Source organism: Macaca nemestrina, chromosome 14 (assembly GCF_043159975.1).
Source record: "Macaca nemestrina isolate mMacNem1 chromosome 14, mMacNem.hap1, whole genome shotgun sequence".
Classification (NCBI taxonomy): Eukaryota; Metazoa; Chordata; class Mammalia; order Primates; family Cercopithecidae; genus Macaca; species Macaca nemestrina.
The window spans coordinates 88,607,790-88,633,087 of record NC_092138.1 but is presented as its reverse complement, the minus strand read 5'-3'; the positions used below and the strand labels follow the sequence as shown (position 1 = coordinate 88,633,087).

The 25,298-nt window shown below is 39.5% G+C and overlaps 1 long non-coding RNA gene across 9 annotated transcripts in view; it reads right to left on the bottom strand.

The window, feature by feature from the left end:
* Nucleotides 1-657: 657 nt before the first annotated feature.
* LOC139358205 (uncharacterized) overlaps nucleotides 658-25,298 on the bottom strand; it is a 128,437-nt gene continuing 103,796 nt past the window's right edge. For 4 of the 9 annotated variants that reach the window (XR_011612809.1, XR_011612811.1, XR_011612808.1 and 1 more), the window contains exon 7: nucleotides 3,482-4,825. This is a non-coding gene — a long non-coding RNA (uncharacterized lncRNA). Of the gene's footprint in view, nucleotides 2,493-3,481; nucleotides 4,826-5,344; nucleotides 5,425-25,298 lie in introns of those variants that run through there. The other 5 variants (XR_011612810.1, XR_011612813.1, XR_011612812.1 and 2 more) reach the window with 3 other exon arrangements.

The window sequence follows — 25,298 nt, the reverse complement described above, 5'->3', positions numbered from 1 at the left end:
CAAGGAATCTGCTGGGTGAAGAACAAAGGAACTTTCCTTTCTTTACTCAATTATAGCAGTGCTAGCATCTAGGAGAGAAAGTTTGGCTATATAGTCGTCGTCGTAGCCCAGTTAGAGATGGAAATGGCAGTACTTCCTAAAACAAATGTCTCAAAGGAACAGGGTCCTTGCAGCCAAGTCCACAGAAATGCTCAAAGTAGGATCAGCACAGAATTATTCAAGGACATACTGAGCAGCTTGATGGAAAGAGCTTTGCACACTATTCTGCTTGTCTTGGTCATACAAGCCAGGTATTCTTACTTTAATAATACACTTTTTTTCCCCCTCTTGAGACAGAGTCTCACTCTGTCACCCAGGCTGGAGGGCAGAGGCCTGATCTCGGATCACTGCAAACTCCGCCTTCCGGTTTCAAGCAATTCTCTTGCCTCAGCCTCCTGAGCAGCTGGGATTACAGGCAACTGCCACCAGCCCAGCTAATTTTTGTATTTTTAGTAGAGACAGGGTTTCACCATGTTGGCCAGGATGGTCTCGAACTCCTGACCTTGTAATCCACCCACCTCAGCCTCCCAAAGTGCTGGGATTACAGGCGTGAGCCACTGTGCACAGCTGATAATATAATTTTAAAACATAGACATACCAATATTCCTTGAGATATATAAGGTCATCTTATATGTATACAATTAGGAGGTACTCTTGATATTTGCCTGCAGTTTAAAAGATTAACAATAAAAATAGTAATAGTAGTGAAAATAATAAAAATAGTAACACTTTATTACATGTCTACTCTATATCTGATGCTATCCAAACATTACCTGTAGTCTCACAAGAACACTATTAAGCAGAAATTAATATTAGCTCCATTTGACAGAGGAAGAAACTGAGAAATAGCTTGCCCAAGATTAGCTGTAACTTGAAAGAGCAAGAATTCAAATTTAGTTTGTTCTGACTCCAAATTATTTTCATACTGTTTCTAAGTAATTCTCGAAACATCAACATATTTTATCTTAATTTTTAAATAGATTATTACGTGTGGCTATTAATTAAAGGCTTATTTCACAGAGAATAGTATAAGGATTTACAGTCAAAATATAGAGGCTATTTTGGAGGGAAAAAAATTAGCTTGAGTTTCATGTCCTTGATATTGCTGGCCAAAATTAGCCACATACCTCAGACTACATTGGAGGCAGACAGTTCAGTTAACCAAATATGGGGGAAAATAGCATTGATTAAGTAGAAATCTTAAAAAGTGGTTAATTACATCTCCTGGATAACTGAAGACATTTTGTATTTCAGCCCATCTTAATGAAAATCTAAATATATCAGGCCCTTTGCAGAGAACAGATCACAGTGCCTTTCTCTGTGTCCTTGAAGTTTATTTCATCGGGTTTCTCAGAACATATATACTGCATTCTTCAGTATCTCTGCTATAATTGTGATATTTAGTAATGATTCCTGATTCCACAGGAGAGATTGTTTCCTAAACGTTTGTCATCATTTCATGGTATGACATCACAACACTTGAAAACTTGTGTCACACTCGGGCATCTCTAACAACTGGAAATTTATATAATTTCAATTTCATTCTTCTTAACCTCATCAATGTCTTGTTCTGAACTTGTCTCTGTCTTATCCTGAACTTCATTTAAGTCGTTTTGGGGTAACAGACATAGGGTTGTAAATGATTTCCTGGAAGGGAGACTGAGCACAGCCAATCCCCAGGGAGATGCCCAAAACTTCTAAACCCTTGTAGTTAATTTACACAATAGATTCTTGGCATTCATACATTTTCTCTTTCTACTGTAGTAGTTGTGGTTATTTTTAATTTTTCTCAGCTTATATTTAGAGTATATTAGTTCCTGTGGTTTCAAGCCAAATGTATAATTTCAACAATCAATAAGTGTAGATACGGTGACATTAATATCAGTGCCCAAATCCCAGTCATTCTGAGCCTACTCTACTGTGTTCCCTCAGCCCTGCTTTCAGCAGGATAGTGATGTTTCTTACGGGTTTAGGAGAAAGTTCACTTATTTTCTATTGTTGGTATTCTTCAAGGCTTCTTCCCACTGCCCCTGCTTCACTGGGCATAGTCACCCTTACCTGCTGATTACCCAAGCCCACAGAGCCAGTGAGCTACACTTTAGTAAGCAGTAGACTACTGAGGGGAAAGAACTTGTCTACAATTCAGACTGTATCAGACGGACTTCAGAGCAGAGTCTCTTGAGCCTGGTGTCTCTCAGGTTTTGCCTGAGCACCATTTCAACATATTCTGTTTTGCTTAGGAGTTCAAATCTGATTCCTTCACAGGGTGGAAAGAACATATGCCGTCTCATCCATTGTCTTCCTCTTCCCCCAGATGCTTCGAAGGAAGATAAAGAAAACCAACAGAGACAATAAGCTGCTCCTCCTTCATTTAGCCCATCTCACTGTTGACTTCTCCAGAGAAGATGCTGTAACAGAGTTTGAAGAACAAGATCTTTCTTGGAAATCAACACCTGTGAAAGAGAGAGGGTATAAGCAGAATTGTGCAGAGAAAGAAGGTGAACCCCAGTGTAGGCCCAACAGTGCATCTATTGATGTGGCAAACAGCAAAGTGAATGTTGCTTATCTGACTTTCTACATTGGACCTGTATGGGTAGGCAATTATATCCCTGCCTGGGTGAGTCACTATATGTAGCATCCCCAAGAAGGGCATGACCATCATCAAGGTAGTTTTCTGCAGTTGAGACAGACCATGAAGATGTCAGATGGAGCTGTGTACTGACAATACTCCTTGTAATAGAACAGCTATCCCTTCCTTGTTTCCTTTGGCCCTCAAACAAAAAAGACCCATGCAGTTCTTTGGATAGAAATAAATATATAGATATTTGGGTGCTGCCTAAATCTTCTCCCAGAAGCAGCTGAGCCCTCAGTTTCCACTGAGGTAAATTTAAAAATTGACTTTTTATTAAATTTAAGAGGGACACATTCAAAGACCTCTCTTTGAAAAACATGAAACATGCGCTACAGAATTCCTAACATTTACAGTAAGTGAAAGGACAGCCCATCTCAGTGATCACCCAGAACTGTGATTGTCCATGTCCTACCCAGACATAGGGTGGAGCCAGAGAACAGTGGTCCACTTAACCAGGCTTGAGCCTGGATTACAGTGTTAGAATACCTAGTACAAAGAGATCAGGAGTGGAGTGTTGAAATATACATTACAAAGAGAGAAAGCTGGGGAGCACAAGTGTTCAGAGTCAGATTGCTAAGTCAAGGTCATACATACCTACAATTGGAGATGAGAGGGACGGAATCATTTCAAGATGGAGAAATGTTGCTTGAAGCAATATAACACCAGAATGGCAAATTCTAACAAGATTACCTGAAATGTTTTGGCCTCTATCTTGACTTTCATTGGTCTAGTTTCAGCAGTAACATTGGTATAGTCTAACATTTTTAGGAACATACTATGTACAAGGCACTGTGTTGAATCCAGTATATATATTATTTTATTCATCTTTAATATAAACCTATGATTTGGGAGTTATTATGTCCATCATACAGGTGCATGAATTGATTCTCATTTACGTTAAGAATTTTCCCTAAGTCAACAGCTAGTAAACAGTATGACTTCTCTTCTCAGCCAGGTTCTACCGGACCCAAAAGGTACAAAAAAAGACCGACAATTGTGAGTCAGAGTGAAGATTTGGGTTAAATACAAGAAGCATTAAAATGATAAGAGTCATCCAAGCACAGAATTGGCTATCCTGGTGAAGATCTCTCCATCCCTGGAAGGGTTCCAACAAAGATAGGTGGCCATCTGTTATGCACATGGCAGAGGCACATTCTGACTGGCTGTGTGTGGTTGAACTTATGATTTTACAATACTCTTTCCAATCCGGAGGCTCTAATTTTAAATCCCTGGTAACCCCTGCAATTTCCATTGCAATCCTCTTTCTGAGGCATTATACAGCTGACATGCTTCTCTAATATTTTGGCTTTCTCTTGATGTAGAGTGGATATTTACAGTTAGCAATAAAATTTGGATACTTTATACTTTAATACAATTTGTACAGGAAAAAAATAGATGCTTAACTATACACTATGCCAGCATAACCAAGATAAAACTGGAACTTGCTAGTGTTTGCCTCTGTCCGGTGTCACATTCAGAAGAAATTCTAATTTAATATGAACAAATATTTGAAAATTGAAAAGGCTTTTTAAATCTGCAATTAAGTTTCAAAAAAATAAAAATTTACCAAACGTAATACTAAGGAAAAGAGTAACTGCTTAAAACAATTTTCAAAATGTATTTTCCTTAGACCTCAAATGAATGATAGCTGTCCAATAAATATTCTTTTCAAAAGCCCCAACCTCTTCAAACTCCACTCCATGCCAAACTTTCCCACTCTCTTATGAGTCTATCATTTTGCCCTAAGAGCACCTCTCCTCTCTTTCTTGTTTAAAACAGGTCAATGAATGTTTCTTCTTCCTCCAATTCAACGTTTCACTCATTAACTCTTAGAAGGCAGAAAAGAAGGGTCTGAATATTCATGCTTTATTATTAAACTTTAGTGATATCTTTACAGACTCCATCAAAGAGGATAATATGTCTATTGCGCCACCTGTAGTTTCTTATCATCTACCACCTGAACCCCTTCTTCCTGAACATTCTTCTCATACTCCTACAGTGGGGTCATGTGAGATCTCCTAGAGGCTCATCTTTGACTGTATCCATTAAAGTTACTTCTAAACAGCCCAGGTATGAGTAACTAAAACCGAAGTCCAGAGTAGCAATCATGTTGTTTTCAGGTTCGGTGACCTCCCAGTCCTGGTTCTTTTCCTCCTAAGAAAGGGGAAAAAAAAAAAATGGAATGTCTATCAAGTTTGTTGCCCCATGGTCAGAGTGCCTCTCCTGATGTTTCTCTTCATCTTTAGTTTGTCCTTGACATTATCTTTTCCATGCTAGGGCCTAGAGTTGACCAGGCAGCATCATCCCTTGGGACTGATTTTATCATAGTGGAAGCAGCTTAGGAGGTGCAGCTTCTGGCTGTCCCTGAAGCATCTGCTTTTGGAGTTGAAACCACTTACCTGTGCCTACCTGGGCCATGCTTTGCAGGATCCAAATTCAGGAGGCTGTAACATGCCCTTAGCACCTCATATTCTCACGTATTACCTAGAGTTTTAGTCTGAGTTTTGCTATTTCATTTGTTCCCAGGGAAACATTATGGTCACCTTTTTTTTCCTTTTTCCCCCTTTATCTAATTGGTTTTAGTAACAGCAAGAATTCAGTCATCTACTCATATAGGCGGTGAAGTCTGAAATAGTTTTTTAACTCTTGGCTATAAATTGCTACTGCGCTGACCTGATCTAAGGAGTTTCTGATCCTCCAAGCCATCTTCCACCACCTGCTGCCCAATTACCAGCTACAGATCTCCCTCCAGTCTAGAAGAGAACACAGCTTATAAGTTACTTTTCCATCAATGTGCAGATATCAACTAAACACACACATTTCAGCCCCTGTTCACTATTTCTAGGAGTTTCAATCAGGCAGTTCACCAGGAAAACAGGTTGCAAAAAGTGCATAAATAAATCCTAATCCAGGACACTATAGACTCTTAATTGCCAACATCTCTCCTCTTCCCTGCACCTCTTGGTTCACTGCAAGTTTACACACAACTCAATGTTTCATTTGTTTGCTTTTTTATTCCTACATTGTCATTATCATGTTCCCTGCACATTCAAGTTTCTTAGAGTAATAGTAGACTTGGGGTTATTTTGGTACAAGAATTATAACTTTAGAAATATCATATAATTAAAGATTAATCCTGACACAGGCTATCAGGTCTTCCCATTTAACAGCTGAAGTCATGCTGCTCTGTGGCTCTCTCAAAGACAGTTTATAATTCATTAAGCCAACTTTCAAATTATGAAATTCTTGATGAATTGTTTTTAATTTCGGTGAGTCACAGAGTGTTAAATATTGTGCATAAAGTGAGACTTACTGATACTTTATATGACCGTATGTCTAATTTGTGGAATTCAAATTCACATAAAATGCCTATAACACAGATTCTACAATGTGCGTGATGGAGCACCATGGAGCTGGAGCTTAATTCTCAGGGATTTTGTCTCAAAAATCTGTTCCAGGAAAAAGTCTTGAATTAATCCATGATGTCTTCTACTGACTACCTCTTTCTTTTGAGAAAGATCTATAATTCTTTCAGATATTGAACATCCATAGAAACCAGGTTAAAACAATAGACATGTCTAGCCTAAAATTTACTGCAGTAGCCATGGAAATGCATGGCTCAAATCTCCTGCAGAAGAGAGAGTGGAGAAGCAATGTTGACAGATAGCCCCAGTGGCTGCTCTAATGAATGTCCAGCACCTCTGATGCCACGCTTTTCATGGGATACTCCCAGCCGATGACTGAGGACAATGAAGGGGCTAATGCAGAGTCCATTTCTATGCATAGCAGGACTCCTCTAACAGGTGATTTGGCCCTTCTTGGAACCTCCTTCAGTCACTTAATTTGAGACTATTCTTACCCAATCCTCTTTCCAAATCCTTTCATTCTCTTCTTCTCTGATGTCAGACCCGCCATCGCAATTGGAAAGCTCTCCCTGCCTTCTCCTGCTTCCTCCCCTTTACCCTTCCTAGATATTTCTCCTCCAATAAATCTTTTGGAGAGCTAATCTTATCTTTCCTTCTCCTGCTGTGCAGTCATGTTCTTTTGAATTACTCAGTTTAGTAAACATCCACTTTTTTTTTTATTATTATACTTTAAGTTCTAGGGTACATGTGCATAATGTGCAGGTTTGTTACATATGTATACTTGTGCCATGTTGCTGTGCTGCACCCATCAACTCGTCAGCACCCATCAACTCGTCATTTACATCAGGTATAACTCCCAATGCAATCTGTCCCCCCACCCCCCTCCCCATAATAGGCCCCAGTGTGTGATGTTCCCCTTCCCGAGTCCAAGTGATCTCATTGTTCAGTTCCCACCTATGAGTGAGAACATGCAGTGTTTGGTTTTCTGTTCTTGCGATAGTTTGCTGAGAATGATGGTTTCCAGCTGCATCCATGTCCCTACAAAGGACACAAACTCATCCTTTTTTATGGCTGCATAGTATTCCATGGTGTATATGTGCCACATTTTCTTAATGCAGTCTGTCACTGATGGACATTTGGGTTGATTCCAAGTCTTTGCTATTGTGAATAGTGCCACAATAAACATACGTGTGCATGTGTCTTTATAGCAGCATGATTTATAATCCTTTGGGTATATACCCAGTAATGGGATGGCTGGGTCATATGGTACTTCTAGTTCTAGATCCTTGAGGAATCGCCATACTGTTTTCCATAATGGTTAAACTAGTTTACAATCCCACCAATAGTGTAAAAGTGTTCCTATTTCTCCACATCCTCTCCAGCACCTGTTGTTTCCTGACTTTTTAATGATCACCATTCTAACTGGTGTGAGATGTTATCTCATTGTGGTTTTGATTTGCATTTCTCTGATGGCCAGTGATGATGAGCATTTTTTCATGTGACTGTTGGCTGTATGAATGTACTCTTTTGAGAAATGTCTGTTCATATCCTTTGCCCACTTTTTGATGGGGTTGTTTGTTTTTTTCTTGTAAATTTGTTTGAGTTCTTTGTAGGTTCTGGATATTAGCCCTTTTTCTGATGAGTAGATTGCAAAAATTTTCTCCCATTCTGTAGGTTGCCTGTTCACTCTGATGGTAGTTTCTTTTGCTGTGCAGAAGCTCTTTAGTTTAATGAGATCCCATTTGTCAATTTTGGCTTTTGTTGCTATTGCTTTTGGTGTTTTAGACATGAAGTCCTTGCCCATGCATATGTCCTGAATGGTACTACCTAGGTTTTCTTCTAGGGTTTTTATGGTATTAGGTTTAAAATTTAAGTCTCTAATCCATCTTGAATTAATTTTCGCATAAAGAGTAAGGAAAGGATCCAGTTTCAGCTTTCTACTTATGGCTAGCCAATTATCCCAGCATCATTTATTAAATAGGGAATCCTTTCCCCATTTCTTGTTTTTCTCATGTTTATCAATGATCTGATGGCTGTAGATGTGTGGTATTATTTCTGAGGACTCTGTTCTGTTCCATTGGTCTATATCTCTGTTTTGGTACCAGTACCATGCTGTTTTGGTTACTGTAGCCTTGAAGTATAGTTTGAAGTCAGGTAGCGTGATGCCTCCAGCTTTCTTCTTTTGACTTAGGATTGTCTTGGAGATGCCAGCTCTTTTTTCATTCCATATGAACTTTAAGGCAGTTTCTTCCAATTCTGTGAAGAAACTCATTGGTAGCTTGATGGGGATGGCATTGAATCTATAAATTACCTTGGGCAGTATGGCCATTTTCATGATATTGATTCTTCCTATCCATGAGCATAGTATGTTCTTCCATTTGTTTATGTCCTCTTTTATTTCACTGAGCAGTGGTTTGTAGTTCTCCTTGAAGAGGTCCTTTACATTTCTTGTAAGTTTGATTCCTAGGTATTTTATTCTCTTTGAAGCAATTGTGAATGGAAGTTCATTCATGATTTGGCTCTCTGTTTGTCTGTTACTGGTGTATAAGAATGCTTGTGATTTTTGCACATTGATTTTGTATCCTAAGACTTTGCTGAAGTTGCTTATCAGCTTAAGGAGATTTTGGGCTGAGACAATGGGGTCTTCTAAATATACAATCTTGTCATCTGCAAACAGGGACAATTTGACTTCTTCTTTTCCTAACTGAATACCCTTGATTTCTTTCTCTTGCCTGATTGCCCTAGCCAGAACTTCCAACACTATGTTGAATAGGAGTGGTGAGAGAGGGCATCCCTGTCTTGTGCCAGTTCACAAAGGGAATTTTTCCAGTTTTTGCCCATTCAGTATGATATTGGCTGTGGGTTTGTCATAAATAACTCTTATGATTTTGAGATACATTCCATCAATACCGAATTTATTGAGAGTTTTTAGCATGAAGGGCTGTTGAATTTTGTCAAAGGCCTTTTGTGCATCTATTGAGATAATCATGTGGTTTTTGTCTTTGGTTCTGTTTATATGCTGGATTACATTTATTGATTTGTGTATGTTGAACCAGCCTTGCATCCCAGGGATGAAGCCCACTTGATCATGGTGGATAAGCTTTTTGATGTGCTGCTGGATCCAGTTTGCCAGTATTTTATTGAGGATTTTTGCATCGATGTTCATCAGGGATATTGGTCTAAAATTCTCTTTTTTTGTTGTGTCTCTGCCAGGCTTTGGTATCAGGATGATGTTGGCCTCATAAAATGAGTTAGGGAGGATTCCCTCTTTTTCTATTGATTGGAATAGTTTCAGAAGAAATGGTACCAGCTCCTCCTTGTACCTCTGGTAGAATTCAGCTGTGAATCCATCTGGTCCTGGACTTTTTTTGGTTGGTAGGCTATTAATTATTGCCTCAATTTCAGAGCCTGCTATTGGTCTATTCAGCGATTCAGCTTCTTCCTGGTTTAGTCTTGGAAGAGTGTAAGTGTCCAAGAAATTATCCATTTCTTCTAGATTTTCTAGTTTATTTGCGTAGAGGTGTTTATAGTATTCTTTGATGGTAGTTTATATTTCTGTGAGGTCAGTGGTGATATCCCCTTTATCATTTTTTATTGTGTCTATTTGATTCTTCTCTCTTTCTTCTTTATTAATCTTCCTAGCGGTCTATCAAGTTTGTTGATCTTTTCAAAAAACCAGCTCCTGGATGCGTTGATTTTTTGGAGGGTTTTTTGTGTCTCAATCTCCTTCAGTTCTGCTCTGATCTTAGTTATTTCTTGCCTTCTGCTAGCTTTTGAATGTGTTTGCTCTTGCTTTTCTAGTTCTTTTAATTTTGTTGTTAGAGTGTCAATTTTAGATCTTTCCAGCTTTCTTTTGTGTTTATTTAGTGCTATAAATTTCCCTCTACACACTGCTTTAAATGTGTCCCAGAGATTCTGGTATGTTGTATCTTTGTTCTCATTGGTTTCAAAGAACATCTTTATTTCTGCCTTCATTTCGTTGTGTACCTAGTAGTCATTCAGGAGCAGGTTATTCCGTTTCCATGTAGTTGAGCGGTTTTGATTGAGTTTCTTAGTCCTGAGTTCTAGTTTGATTGCACTGTGGTCTGAGAGACAGTTTGTTATAATTTCTGTTCTTGTACATTTGCTGAGGAGTGCTTTACTTCCAATTATGTGGTCAATTTTGGAATAAGTGTGATGTGGTGCTGAGAAGAATGTATACTCTGTTGATTTGGGGTGGAGAGTTCTATAGATGTCTATTAGGTCTGCTTGCTGCAGAGATGAGTTCAATTCCTGGATATCCTTATTAACTTTCTGTCTCGTTGATCTGTCTAATGTTTACAGTGGGGTGTTAAAGTCTCCCATTATTATTGTATGGGAGTCTAAGTCTCTTTGTAAGTCTCTAAGGACTTGCTTTATGAATCTGGGTGCTCCTGTATTGGGTGCATATATATTTAGGATAGTTAGCTCTTCCTGTTGAATTGATCCCTTTACCATTATGTAATGGCCTTCTTTGTCTCTTTTGATCTTTGATGGTTTAAAGTCTGTTTTATCAGAGACTAGGATTGCAACCCCTGCTTTTTTTTGTTCTCCATTTGCTTGGTAGATCTTCCTCCATCCCTTTATTTGGAGCCTACGTATGTCTCTGCATGTGAGGTGGGTCTCCTGAATACAGCAGACTGATGGGTCTTGACTCTTTATCCAGTTTGCCAGTCTGTATCTTTTAATTGGAGCATTTAGTCCATTTACATTTAAGGTTAATATTGTTATGTGTGAACTTGATCCTGCCATTATGATATTAACTGGTTATTTTGCTCATTAGTTGATGCAGTTTCTTCCTAGCCTCGATGGTCTTTACATTTTGGCATGTTTTTGCAATGGCTGGCACCGGTTGTTCCTTTCCATGTTTAGTGCTTCCTTCAGGGTCTCTTGTAAGGCAGGCCTAGTGGTGACAAAATCTCTAAGCATTTGCTTATCTGTAAAGGATTTTATTTCTCCTTCACTTATGAAACTTAGTTTGGCTGGATATGAAATTCTGGGTTGAAAATTCTTTCCTTTAAGAATGTTGAATATTGGCCCCCACTCTCTTCTGGCTTGTAGAGTTTCTGCCGAGAGATCTGCTGTTAGTCTGATGGGCTTCCCTTTGTGGGTAACCCGACCTTTCTCTCTGGCTGCCCTTAAGATTTTTTCCTTCATTTCAACTTTGGTGATTCTGGCAATTAAGTGTCTTGGAGTTGCTCTTCTCGAGGAGTATCTTTGTGGCGTTCTCTGTATTTCCTAAATTTGAATGTTGTCCTGCCCTACTATGTTGGGGAAGTTCTCCTGGATGATATCCTGAAGAGTGTTTTCCAACTTGATTCCATTTTCCCCCTCACTTTCAAGCATCCCAATCAGACATAGATTTGGTCTTTTTACATAATCCCATACTTCTTGCAGGCTTTGTTCATTTCTTTTTCTTCTTTTTTCTTTAGATTTCTCTTCTCACTTCATTTCATTCATTTGATCCTCAATCGCTGATACTCTTTCTTCCAGTTGATCGAGTTGGCTACTGAAGCTTGTGCATTTGTAACTTATTTCTCGTGTCATGGTTTTCATCTCTGTCCGTTCGTTTATGGTCTTCTCTGCATTAATAATCTGGTTATCAATTCTTCCACTCTTTTTTCAAGATTTTTAGTTTCTTTGCACTGGGTACATAATTCCTCCTTTAGCTCTGAGAAGTTTGATGGACTGGAGCCTTCTTCTCTCATCTCGTCAAAGTCATTCTCCGTCCAGCTTTGATCCTTTGCTGGTGATGAGCTGCGTTCCTTTGGAGGGGGAGATGCGCTCTCATTTTTTGAATTTCCAGCTTTTCTTCCCTGCTTTTTCCCCATCTTTGTGGTTTTATCTGCCTCTGGTCTTTGATGATGGTGACGTACTGGTGGGGTTTTGGTGTGGGTGTCCTTCCTGTTTGTTAGTTTTCCTTCTAACAGTCAGGACCCTCAGTTGTAGGTCTGTTGGAGATTGCTTGAGTTCCACTCCAGACCCTGTTTGCCTGGGTGTCAGCAGCAGAGGCTGCAGAAGATAGAATACTGCTGAACAGCGAGTGTACCTGTCTGATTCTTGCTTTGGAAGCTTCCTCTCAAGGGTGTACTCCACCGTGTGAGCTGTGGGTGTCGGTCTGCCCCTAGTGGAGGATGTCTCCCAGTTAGGCTACTCAGGGGTCAGGGACCCACTTCAGCAGGCAGTTTGTCCGTTCTCAGATCTCAAACTCCATGTTGGGAGATCCACCGCTCTCTTCAAAGCTGTCAGACAGAGTTGCTTTTGTCTGCAGAGGTTTCTGCTGCTTTTGTTGTTGTTGTTGTTGTTGTTTAGCTGTGCCCTGTCCCCAGAGGTGGAGTCTACCGAGACAGGCAGGACTCCTTGAGCTGCTGTGAGCTCCACCCAGTTCCAGCTTCACAGCAGCTTTGTTTACCTACTTAAGCTTCAGCAATGGCGGGCGCCCCTCCCCCAGCCTCTCTGCTGCCTTGCGGTTAGATCACAGACTGCTGTGCTAGCAATGAGGAAGGCTCCGTGGGCGTGGGACCCTCCTGGCCAGGTGTGGGATATAATCTCCTGGTGTGCCCGTTTGCTTACAGCACAGTATTGGGGTGGGAGTTACCTGATTTTCCAGGTGTTGTGTGTTTCTGTTCCCCTGGCTAGGAAAAGGGATTCCCTTCCCCCTTGCACTTCCCAGGTGAGGCAATGCCTCTCCCTGCTTCAGCTCTCGCTGGTCGGGCTGCAGCAGCTGACCAGCACGGATTGTCGGGCACTCCTCAGTGAGATGAACCCAGTACCTCAGTATATAATGCAGAAATCACCTGTCTTCTGTGTCATTCGCCCTGGGGGCTGGCGACTGGAGCTGTTCCTATTCGGCCATCTTGCTCCACCCCCAACTTTTAAACTATATTGTCCAAAGAACATAATGGTGACCTCAAGTGGTCTACAGTGTTCCTCTGAACCTAGTGGCCCATGGATGGACCTATGGCACATGGTCACATCTGAGGATCACTCCGGGACCACTGTGGCTCATATTGGATCAATATCTATCCCATGTGCCATATGACCATCAATTTGGCAGTCATGATGAAAACACATTGTTTGCTCCATTTCAAGATGAGGATTTGAGCTGTGTTGAAGCTGAGCATTGCACTTTTTATCCTAAATCCAAGATGAGTTTTCCATAATGAACACAAACAATATTTTATTACTCCATTGTAATACAATGTTTTTTTTGTTTGTTTGTTTGTTTTTGTTTTGTTTTTTTTTTTTGAGGCAGAGTCTTGCTCTGTCGCCCAGGCTGGAGTGCAATGGTGCAATGGCGCTATCTCCACTCACTGCAAGCTCTTCCTCCCGGATTCATGCCATTCTCCTGCCTCAGGCTCCAGAGTAGCTGGGACTACAGGTGGCCACCACCACGCCTGGCTTATTTTTTTTATTTTTAGTAGAGACAGGGTTTCACCATGTTAGCCAGGATGGCCTCGATCTCCTGACCTTGTGATCAACCCACCTCAGCCTCTCAGAGTGCTGGGATTACAGGCGTGAGCCACAACACCCATCCTACAATGTTGTCTTTATAAGAAACTTTGATCTGATATCTTAAAAGTGAAATGTATATCTTATTCTGTGGTCATCTGTAATACTTGAAATGAAGGTGTGCATTAAAAAATACCAGTTTTTGTACTTTTTCAACAATTGCTACATACCCTTTCCTTTCTCTCTCCAAACTTGCTATTTATTTCATACTCAGTGCTCATGAATGCTTATATTGTTCTCAATCCCTCCACACATTTTACTAGATCCTTCCTTCTATCTCAAGAGAAGCCCTGTTTTTTCCAGTGTAAACAGAGCTAGCATTTTTGTTTTTCATTTCACACTTTACTCATTGCCGTTTTTTCTTAGGAAACAAAATTTGAGGAAAAATGTCAACATTATGTATGAACAATTGTCTTTTTTCCCTGTCTTTACCTAAGTAAATGATTACCCACATCTAAGTGCTTTTACTGTAGCATCTTCTCATACTTCTAGCATCCTTTATGCCTGTGAAAAACTCAGACTGACTTTTGGTTCCTTCCAATTGAGGAAATCATGAAACTAGCCCAAACATTAGCAATTCAGCACCTTTCGTGATGAAAAATCTTTTCATCCAAGAAAATTTAGGAGGCAGCAGAATGTCTGGCCTTGTGGCTAATTCAGCAGTGATCTCACATTCACACTACTGAGGTCTGGCAGCTCAGCTGGGAGTTGGCTAAGGCTAGAAGAGAAAGAAGTACATCCCTGCAGGCTAGTCATGGTCCCCCTCCTGCTATCCCTCCCTACTTCACACCCCATAATCAATCCTGGCCACTATTGCCAGCTTGCTACCACCTAGCCTGAATTGGTATTCTTCCTGCCTTACTAGTCCGCACTTAGATTTATGATTTATTTAGAATTGGATTACATCAAGGCTCAAGGCCAAGGCTCCATAATCCGTCACCGTCTCCAATGTGGCCAAACACAAACATTTGTTTTAGCTGCATCAGCATCCCTAAACCCTGCCGAAAGGATACCCATTGTTAATCGCTATAGCAACTACATCCTTTTGTGTTTTTTTCTTCCCTAACTGCAACCTCTTTGCCTCCCTCCTTTCTTATTCCAAATGAAAGCGTTGACTTCATCAAGTAATAGATATTCATAATTTAACAGAATGGTGGCAAGTCTAAGCTATGCTGTTGAAATACATCACACCCAGGGTTGCTTTGCTATTTGTTTTTGTGCTGAATATCAGCAAGCGTTTTGAGTTATGGGTCTTTCACACATATAAGGAGGAGGAAGGAGATATATGTAATTGTCACCGATATTGATGATGGCTTCTAGCCTGCTGAGTAAAGTTCCATGCAGCAGAATTAGGGTGTTTCTTCTTTAACTACTGTTCACGTCTTTTATGTTTTATTATTGTTTATTAATACTAGTGAAAAGGGCTACATTTGATATCTCAATGGTTCATCAAAGTTAACAGAAAGTAAATACTACCTCACCTAAACTTTACAATGTTTTGCCAAATGAGGATATTTATGCTCTGCTTTATTGTTGAAGAAACAGGCTCAGAAAAGTGAAGTAGTGAGCCTAAGCTCACAGAGTTTTTAAGGAATAAAGAGAGAACTGAAAGCCAATCTTCAGATTCTAAGCTGAGAGTTCCTTCTGCTACGCCATCATTACCTCCTGAGCAAAGGAGGCATCTATGTGGACCAATTAGCTCACACATCAATTTAAAACGGACTTCCTGAAGGGCAGCAAGGGTGTATCTCAACGAGATACAGCTCTGTTAAGTTATACAAAAGGAGAAGTACAATGGGTTAAATAAGCAACACTTTTGAGGATCTGAGGCATGCCTAGGCATTGGAAAAATAAATCAAACAACAAATTATATAGAAAATGAAATGGATTGAGGAGCCCTAGTTTCTAGTCAAGCTCTGCTATTAACTCACGGCAAGCTATCTTTCTTCCCTGAGCTTTAGTTTCTTTGTGTGTAAAATATGGGAGTTGAAATAGGTTATCTCTAAGCTTAAAAACTTTTAATATTGTCCAAGTCTCTCTTAAGCACACATTGCATGCTTAACCTTGAGGTTGACACCTTCAAGAGTAGAAACAGAAAAAAAATTGGTGTTTCTCTCCTTCATGTGATATAACTATTGTTCACGAGGCTCAGATAGTGTCACAAACACATACCACCAAACAAAACAATGGAAACAGTATTTAAGTGTTACATTTTAAAGTTAATATATAAGCACTGTAATTGGCCAAAAAAAAAAAAAAAAAGGGAATTCAGAGAGAATCAGAATGATCAAGAAAAATATTTATGGTATAAGAAAAATCTCAGCTGAATGATTATGGGTAAGAGAAATTTGAAGGGTAGTGTATTGGTTGGTTCTTGTATTGCTATAAAGAAATACCTGAGACTGGGAAGTTTATAAAGAAAAGAAGTTTAATTGGCTCATGGTTCTGTAGGTTATACAGGAAGCATGATGCTGGTATCTGCTTGGCTTCTGGGGAGGCCTTAGGAAACGTACAATCATGGTGGAAGAAGAAGGGAGAGCAGGTACGTCACATGGCAAAAGCAGGAGCAATAGAGCAAGAGGGGAGGTGCTACACACTTTTAAATGTCCAGATCTCATAAGAACTCACTCATTATCATGAGGCCTATACTAAGGTGGGTGGTGCTAAACCATTTGATGTGGTTTGGCTCTGTGTCCCCACTGAAATCTCACCTTGAATTGTAATAATTCCCACATGTCAAGGGTGAGACCAAGAGAAGGTAATTGAAACACGGGGGTGGTTTCCCCCATGCTGTTCTCATGATAGTGAATGAGTTTTCACAAGAGCTGATGGCTTTATAAGCATCTGGCATTTCCTCTGCTGGCACTCATTCTCTCTTCTGCCACGCTGTGAAGCGGTGCCTTCTGCCATGATTGTAAGTTTCCTGAGGCCTCCATAGCAATGAAGAACTGTGAGTCAATTAAGCCTTTTTCCCTTTTAAATTACCCAGTCTTGGGTGTTTCTTCATAGCAGCATGAGAATGAACTAATATACTATTTATGAGAAATTCACTTCCATAATTCAATCACCTTCCACCAGGTCCCACCTCTAACATTGGGGATTACATTTCAATATGAGATTTGGACAGGAACACACATTCAAACTCTTAATATAACAGGTAGGAAAATGAAAGTCCATACCCAATGAAGAAGTTAATGTAAGTGACAGCTCAGTAGAGAGAGTGAACTAGAACATTTCCATCTAGCTATGACTACTGACTTCTCTGTACCATAGCTTTTCTTTGAACTTTTGAAATTGGACCAAAAGTAGTTACAGAGAAGACTAAAATAATCATCCGCCATTTACTCAACATTCAACTTTCAGAAGTTTATACAGAGAGAGGATGTAAAGAAAAGGAAAGAAGAATAGAAAAGAATAAAATATAAAACATAGCAAAATATGGAATTTTAATATTGTAAGGAGATATGATCCTATCTAATCCAATCAACTAAATACATATGGATAAAAGGGGGCCCCCAAAATGAAGTGACTCTTCAATGGCATACAGTAACCACAACCACAATGTACCCCACACACTCTGTGGTCCCCATTATGGTGTTCCTTAACTATTATGGAAGTAGTAAAAGAAAACCAGAAAAGAAGATAGACAAAAGTGAGTAAAAGGGAAGAGAAGGGTGAGGGGAGAAGGACCAGAAAAATATGCCAGTAGGAGTTCCCACAGAAGTCTGTGCTCACCCAGACATAGGAGGGCTAATTCAAAGCCACCCAGAACAGCAGGAAACTGGAATAAGGTTCCTGCTCTCTCCTTATTATGTTAAGTTCTTCCTCAAGTATTTAGATGACTGACAAGAAAAAGATGTCACCACAGTTAAAACTTCGTCTATTCATTTGTGTACTTCTGTCTGCAATGGGCCCCCAGTTTGGACAACTTCAGGTGACTAGGCCCTTGAGTCAGAACAAAGCCAATTTCAATGAATGGTGACTTAAACCACTGGTTCTCATTCTGAACATTAAATCACCTCGGAAGATTATTTTTTTTAAATACTCAGTGCTATTTGTTTGTTTGTTTGTTTGTTTTTATTTCCCCTAATGTGCACCTAAGTTTGAATGTCTTTAGCTTAAGGGAAAAAAAATTAAATTCAGGGTAATCTCAGTCAGAATCAATATCAGATTATCCCATGCAGCTGTATCTAGAACATGAAGAGGTGCTTCAACAAACAGGTATGCAGATTAGGATTAGAGGAGTGTCCTGACAACTCACTCTCACACTGGGAAATTAAGTATTTTAGGGAGCTATGTATCCACATTCTGGGTGATCCTTCTTGTCAGCATTTAAGACCCTTCCAGAGATGATGAGTTTCCTAAGAAAAAAAACCATAAGAAACAAACACTAAAGCCTCCAGAAAACATTCCCCAAGAAGACAAAATCTCTGTTGAAAAGGACTACTGGGCTCAATAATAATCTGTTAGTTAATGTCTGAATTGCGAAATGTGTGGCCTACTAAAGGTCACTTAGCCCTGGTGCTGACTGGTTTGAACCAAAAATATGAAATTATTCAAGCAGGAAATGGAAGCCTTGAGCGAACCTCAGCTGGTCAACCCTTTCAGTTTTCCAGGCTGGCCTAGCATTTAGCGGAGCAGGGCTGGCTTTTCTAGAGCCCAGACCCTGGGCCTAACTTGGACCTGTCTTTCTAAGAAGAGTGAGCATGAAAAAAGAGAAAGATGTTTGTGTCTGAATCAGAGGGTGAAGCAGGTTTCTGTGGGTCAGTGGAATTCTTCTCGCTGTATTTTGGGCTGAGAACCTCAGCACCTTAAAAAGAGCTGTCAATGCTTCTGAACTCTCATCCACTCTTAACTCTGGAGTCCCGATCTCTCTTCTGGGGAACGCTGACCTCAATCAGCCTCCTTCAATCTAAAGAAAGGTGCACAGAAACTCTTTTCCCATGAACTGAACAGAAACATCATGGATGAAGGGGAATTATGACTGTACTTGAGGACATTCTGAAGGCAAAACATGCCAGCTCCCACCACGGCATATGTAAGGATTCTCTTTCTGAAAAATTCTGAGTTTCATCTGTTGGTCAAATTGATGATGATGATTCTAAACTATTTGTAAATGCTTACTGTTTGCTGAGCACCATGCTGAGTATATATACACTAACTTGAGAACAATGAAAGCTTTACTATTAACGTGTATTTCATAAGTATTGAACTGGAAAACTGAACAAAATGTTTTGGAAGCACTCATTAGGGGGTGACCCATTTTTATAAGAAAGTTGTGGAGGGATAAAAGACATTTCACAGAGGCTATGATTTCTGCATTAGGCTTTGATGGTGAGGTATTAAGCTGGGCTGGGACTATTGGTAGAAACATGCTCATTAGAAGTGAGATTAGAAAGCTAAATCAAGATTTGTCAGATAATCCAACTAACTTGGAGAGATTGTCTAGCATGGCTTGGGAACACAGCTGGGGCAGCATAAACCACACTGGTCACCTCACTCCCTAAAACCCTTTCATGGCTCCCTGCTATCCTTAGTACAAAGCTCAAACTTCTTAACTTGTAATACAAGGCCTTCAGGATTTTAGTCTGTGTTTCTTTACCTAGACCCATCTTTTCCCTCATTAATGTTAGCTACCATTTAGGCCCATTCTTTTTGGTTTTTCAAACAGTTTGTGTGTTTGTCAATCCCTGCAGCTTCTAAGAGGCTTTTACATAAAATAACCATCCTCTTCAATCTTCATCTTGTTGATACCTACTCATCCTTGTTATTTCAGTTTAGATAATCACTTTCTTAAAAGGACATTCCTAATTCTTCATATCAAGCTAGCTTTCCTCCTACTTCTCCTTTTATAGCATTTATTATCTTTAAAATTACTTTTTCTATCCCCACTAGACTTCAAAATAGATTGTGTCTTAGTTACCAGTGTGCCCTTATTACCTGGCATTTTCCCTAGCATCTAGTAGGTTTTCAGTAATACTTGTTTAAAAGAGAGGGCAAGGCAAGATTGCAAAGGATGTTGAATGTCAGGGTCAGGATATTATCCTATAGCTGGCAGGGATATGATGCAGATTGGTTTAAACTAGGAAGAATGCACTATTGAAACTGAGTACTGAGAGCTATCACTGTGTAGATGATGCTGGAACGAGTAGAGTCTGAGGCTTCTTGCATAGAGAAATGCCTTGACTATACATCTGATTTTAGAGGCCATATTAACCAATCTATCCCTGGACCAGAACCCTGTGTTGTTACTGCTTTTACTGCAGAAAATGATCCTGTTCAGCGTCCCTGCCCTATCATGGTCCCAACTGATAAGAAACATAGCCAATCAGGTGAAGCAGGGATAAGGAAGGAAAAGGAAAAACTTGTTCTTCAATCACTTTCAAAATCTCCCCTATGCTTTGATTTGCTTTCAGAGAACACTTTAGCTCAACAAACAATTGCAAACTACTCAGTTGCAAGGTAAAATGAAAAGCCCACAGGCATTAATTATATAGAGAGATATTAAAAAAGAAGCTACTGCTTAATTATTGTTTGCAAATCTCGGTATTTAAATTGACTTATTTGCAAATGTCTGTTTAGAAATTGACTTTGTAATTATAAAGTCAGTGCAGGGATGTTTCAGGCCCTGGAGGAGTCTCTAACTAGGAATGATAATGTAACAGCCAGAGTGAGACATTGTGAGCTGCATTTTAATAACTAAAGGTGGTTGGCAGGGGGCTGAGAGGCTTAGTGGAAAATCCCTAAACTGGCAAATGAAGGGGCCAGGGTCTCCCTCCCTTGTTGGCAAGGAATCATTGGAGGAGACATGAGGGGGCAGGCAGGGAGCAAAGAATTTGAAGTTGGGTGAGGCCAGGAGTAACTGGGAGAGAGAACCAGAGTGTGTTGTGTTCTGTGTGAAAGGAGTCCTCCTTGAAACTAATTACAAAGGTTTCAGGAAATTAGCTAACACCAATAATGCTCTACCCAACCGTTGAAATCTAGAGGTACTATGGCAATATCATTTCAAACTGAACCGTGTCTCTCCAGAGTTCACATGCTCAAGTCCTAACCCTCAGTACTTCAACTTGTCTCAATATTTGGAAATAGGGTCCCTGTAGGTGTTATTAGTTAAGATGTGGCCATATAGAAATAGGTTGGGTCCCTAATCCAATATGATTGGCTTCCTTATAAAAATGGGGAAATGTGAATATAGACACACACACAAGGAGAATGCCATGTGAAGATGAAGGCAGAGATTAGGTCAATGCTTCTACCAGTCAATAAATTCCAAAGATTGACAACAAGCTACCAGGAGCTAGGGGAAAAGACGTAACACAGAATCTTCCTTAGAGCCCTCACGAGGAACCAACCCTGCCAACACCTTGGTCTCAGACTTCTAAACCTCCAGAATCGTGCAACAAGAAATTTCTATTGTTTGAGCTGCCCAGTTTGTGGTTCTTCGTAACCCTAGAAAACTGACACAGCTCACATATTGGACTCACAATGGACTCATCTATCTCTACAAAGAAATTGGAGAGGGACCAATCTAGAGCTAACAAGAGGTTTTTTCAAAATACTAGAGTATTAGACATGGAAGGGCCTGACCTCAAAACTATCTAGAATGATCAATGGGTCTTGAACATGGTTACATTTTGGAATTACCTGGGGAGTTTAAAAAAAGCCAATGCCTATATTCTATGCTCAGAGATTCTGATTTAATTAATCTGGGGTACCTCCTGGACATCAGGCTTTTAAAAGCACCCCAGGAGAGCTCATTTGTAGCCAAGGATGAGAATCAACCTTCTAGATTTTACATTATCTCCCTCATTTAATAGGAGAGGAAATTAAGGCTCAGAGAAGTGAAGGAATAATTGCCAAGGGTCACATTGTTAATAAGTGGAAGAAATGAGAAATGACCCAGACACTTGGACTTTCAGTTCACTGTTCTTCCCACCGAGCAGGATTTCTGTCCTCTTGACCCTGGATATAGAATGCATGTACTGATATCTGTTTCCTCAGCAGTCGTCTCATCCTAGGCAAATAGTGACCTTGGCCATTGATATTAAAGGAAAGTTGTCAACTCTCCATGTGCACAGTGAGTTTAGAAAACTATTTCACACATACCTCATCCTATTTCTTTATAGCATCTTTATAATATCAAGTGGGGCAAGTACGTTCCACCTGTTAAAGAAGATTAAGTACAGAGAGATGACACTGGCTCTCAAATTCCACTGTTGGTTAAAGACGGAACCAGGATTCAAACTTGGGCCTTTTTAAAACTATTCATTTATTTTTTTCACCACTTGCCCAATGAGAGTGAAGTTAAACTGTATTGGTCTAATCTTTGTTCAAATATTTCTAAACAACCTTGGCCATTTTCTGCTTTGATTCTACTTATGTCAATGTAATTCATTTACTCCGAAAAGATAAAAGACTTGCATGAACTTTGGGACTTCATCCAAATACATCGCAAGGCTCAGAGTGGTGATGGAGAGTGTGGTCATCACAATGTTAGAGAAAGTAACACTAAAGAAGGGTCATATTCTCATTTTCCATTTAAAGATAGGTCTGTTAGCCTGCTTTAAAATGACCACCCTGGCCATTCTACTTATCCCCACCACTAATTGACACAGATATCAAATTAGTTATTTGATTCCTATTTGTAATCCTAGTTGCACACCGATTTTTTGTACTTATACAGATACAGGTTCAAGGTCCAAGTCTTGGATTTACTATTCATTAATTATGGAACTGTAGGAAAGTCAAATACTTTGAGTTTTAATTTTCTCAACTGTAGAATGGAAAGAGTAATGTCTATTCCTTGTCTGGTGAGTAAAGCTGAGACAGCCAAGTATAAAGAGGTCGTCAGAGAACCTCTGACTGGCCTGCACACTGGGAGAATGGGGTGGAGGCTCGGGAAGTTCACACTCTTTGTAAGGGGGAGGAGCCTGGCCTCTCCTGTTCCTGGGTGGTTACCTGGAATTCAATCTGTGAGATGAGGGCCTGTTAACAGAAACCTCTCTCGCTTTGCTGAATTTTTCTTTCCTTTTTACCCAATAAATTTCATTTTCCTCACCCATCAAAGTGTCTGCGAGCCTAATCTTTCATGGTCGTGTGACAAGGACCCCATTTTTAGCTGAACTAAGGAGACAGTCCTACAACAAAGTGACCTCGTGTAAATAAATAATATTCCTTATACAGATGGACCTTGGCTTACGATGGGATTATATCCAGAAAAAAGCAATCATGAATCAAAACATTGTAAGTTGAACCATTGTAACTCAGGGACTGTGTATATATATTATGCCCTCAATAATGTGAGTTTGAATATTTTCTTCCAGATAAGTAGCTAACAACAATGGTTTTAAAGCAATCAATGGTTTGCTCTGCTTTGGACTATTAGCTGCATTGTTCCTATTCCCAGGTCGTGTTTTGTAATTTCACCTTGTTTGTGTCTTTAAAGTTTTAAAGTCTTTGCTTCAGAAAGCTATCCAGGACTCCATTTGTTTGCATTGAGCCCCAGCTTTTTCTTACTAATTCTTCCAGTGACTTAAATTTTGCCGATGATCCAGTTTCCATCTCTTTCTTCTATGCTACTTCTCTGGAACATTACTAAGAACACTATTCATGCTCTGATTGCCTTCTGTGATTCTGCCTATTGCCTCACAGTAGGTCTCCCTGGTCTTGACAACCTGAAGAGGCTTGCGTTTTAGCTGTTTCTCAAAGAGCAAGAGCATGAATGGAGTAACAATAGTAGGATGAAAACCCTCAAGCTCTTCAGGAAGACTTATCCCTAGAGGGCAAAGAGCAAAGTAAAGAAGGTGGAAGACATATTGTTGAGGATCAAGTGCCCTGAATAACACTCTGGATCCATATTATAGGTCCAAAGCTCAAGTCTTAGCTCCACTATGCATTAATTATGGAACTGTAGGGAAGTCAAATACTTTGAGTTTTAATTTTCTTAAATGTAGAATGGAAAGAGTAATGCCTATTCCTTGTCTGGTGAGTACAGTGATCTCATGTAAATAATATTCCTTATACAGATGCACCTTGACTTACAATGGGATTATACCCAGAAAACCAGATCATGAATTACAACATCATAAGTTGAACCATTGTAAATCAGGGAGTGTGATTTACAATTATGGGAGAGGTGGTCTTTGATGTCTCTTGATGGGTATTCCTCTCCTCCTAAGAAGCCCCTGGACTTACCTTCTTTTTCTGTATAAGACCAACCTGAGGAAAGTCATCAAAGTGGTCTGACTTTTAGAGACTGCAAAACTAGAAGGTGATGTTTGCTGTACAAAATGTCATGACTTTTAATATCTTGCAATCTGACTTGTTTCCCAGAAAAATGCTAAACTTGTTTTAAGTAAAGCTCAAAATTCCAATGAATACTCCCAACAATATTTATGTATTCCATTTCTTTTTTATATACAGGTCATAACATTGAGGAATTGCATATAAAATAATATTAGAACCTAAAATTTATAGGGCACCTCCCATGGGCCAAGCATATTCTGAATCTTCATAATATTATATGACAACATATGTTTCATTACTAGTTCTATTTTGCAGATGAGAAAACTGAGGCTTAAAAAAAGTTAGCAAGTAATTCAATACCAAGTTAGCTCATCCAAAATCATGCAGTCAGCAAAGAAGAAGGGTGCAATTTGATGCAGCCCTGTGTGATTTAAATATCTATTCTCAGAACTACTAAATGAAACTATTTAGGAAACCAAAGAAACACCAATTTCTCCCAACTCCTCACTTAAACTCATTCAGGAGAGGACAAGATAGAGATTCGCCACTATCATTTATATGTATGATATTTCCAAGCCTATTTCTTTATTTGTAAAAGAAGGAGGTTGAGCTCATCTAGAAAATCCCTTCAAGCGCCAATGTTTTATTATTCAGATACAAATACTGCCAGTGAAAGCAAGCAGCCACTGCTGAAGGGAAGAAATTAACGTTCTACAATTAATACCCCATTTCATTAACAATTAGATATGTTAAATGCCATTCAATTTTGTTTGCACCATCAAGTTCTGGGAAGGTGTCTATGCTTCTTATAACTTTCCAGTAATTCTCCATCACCAACTGGGTTAATTTTCCAAGCAGGCAGACAATAGATTTTAATTCTCAACCTTTAACATTTTCCAGCCCTTGGGACATTGGAGGACCAACATGAACGGATTCACCTACTATCCTAATCCAAGAATAAGATAATTTATTTTGGGTGAAGTCTATGTGGGACCCTCCATGTACTAATGAAAAACAACATTAACAAAGCTTACATTTAGGGTTGTCTCCATATCTACCCCACACCCACACCCACACCCACGATTTTCTGATGGCATGCACTGTAAATTTATGAGAGAGTAGGTTTTCAGACTCAATATAAATATTACTTGCTCACGTAAGGCTTCTCCTATCACAGTCTGAAGTGAAAGAATCATAGAAGAACAAGTTTTAAAGAAGATATAGTAATAACAATAGTAATAATGCTAACATCACAGTAGCAAGAGCAACATTCATCCTTGCAGCTACCACATGCCAAATACAGTAACTACATGCTTTATATATGCTTTTTCTCTTATTCTTAATAATAATCCAGTGAAGTAGGTACTATGGTCATCCTCATTTAACTTGTGAGAAAATTAATTGATTGTTTACTCTACTGGTTGTTACATGTTGGTTATTTTATTGGTTATTGGTTATTGATTGCTATATAACAAATTTAGCAGCCA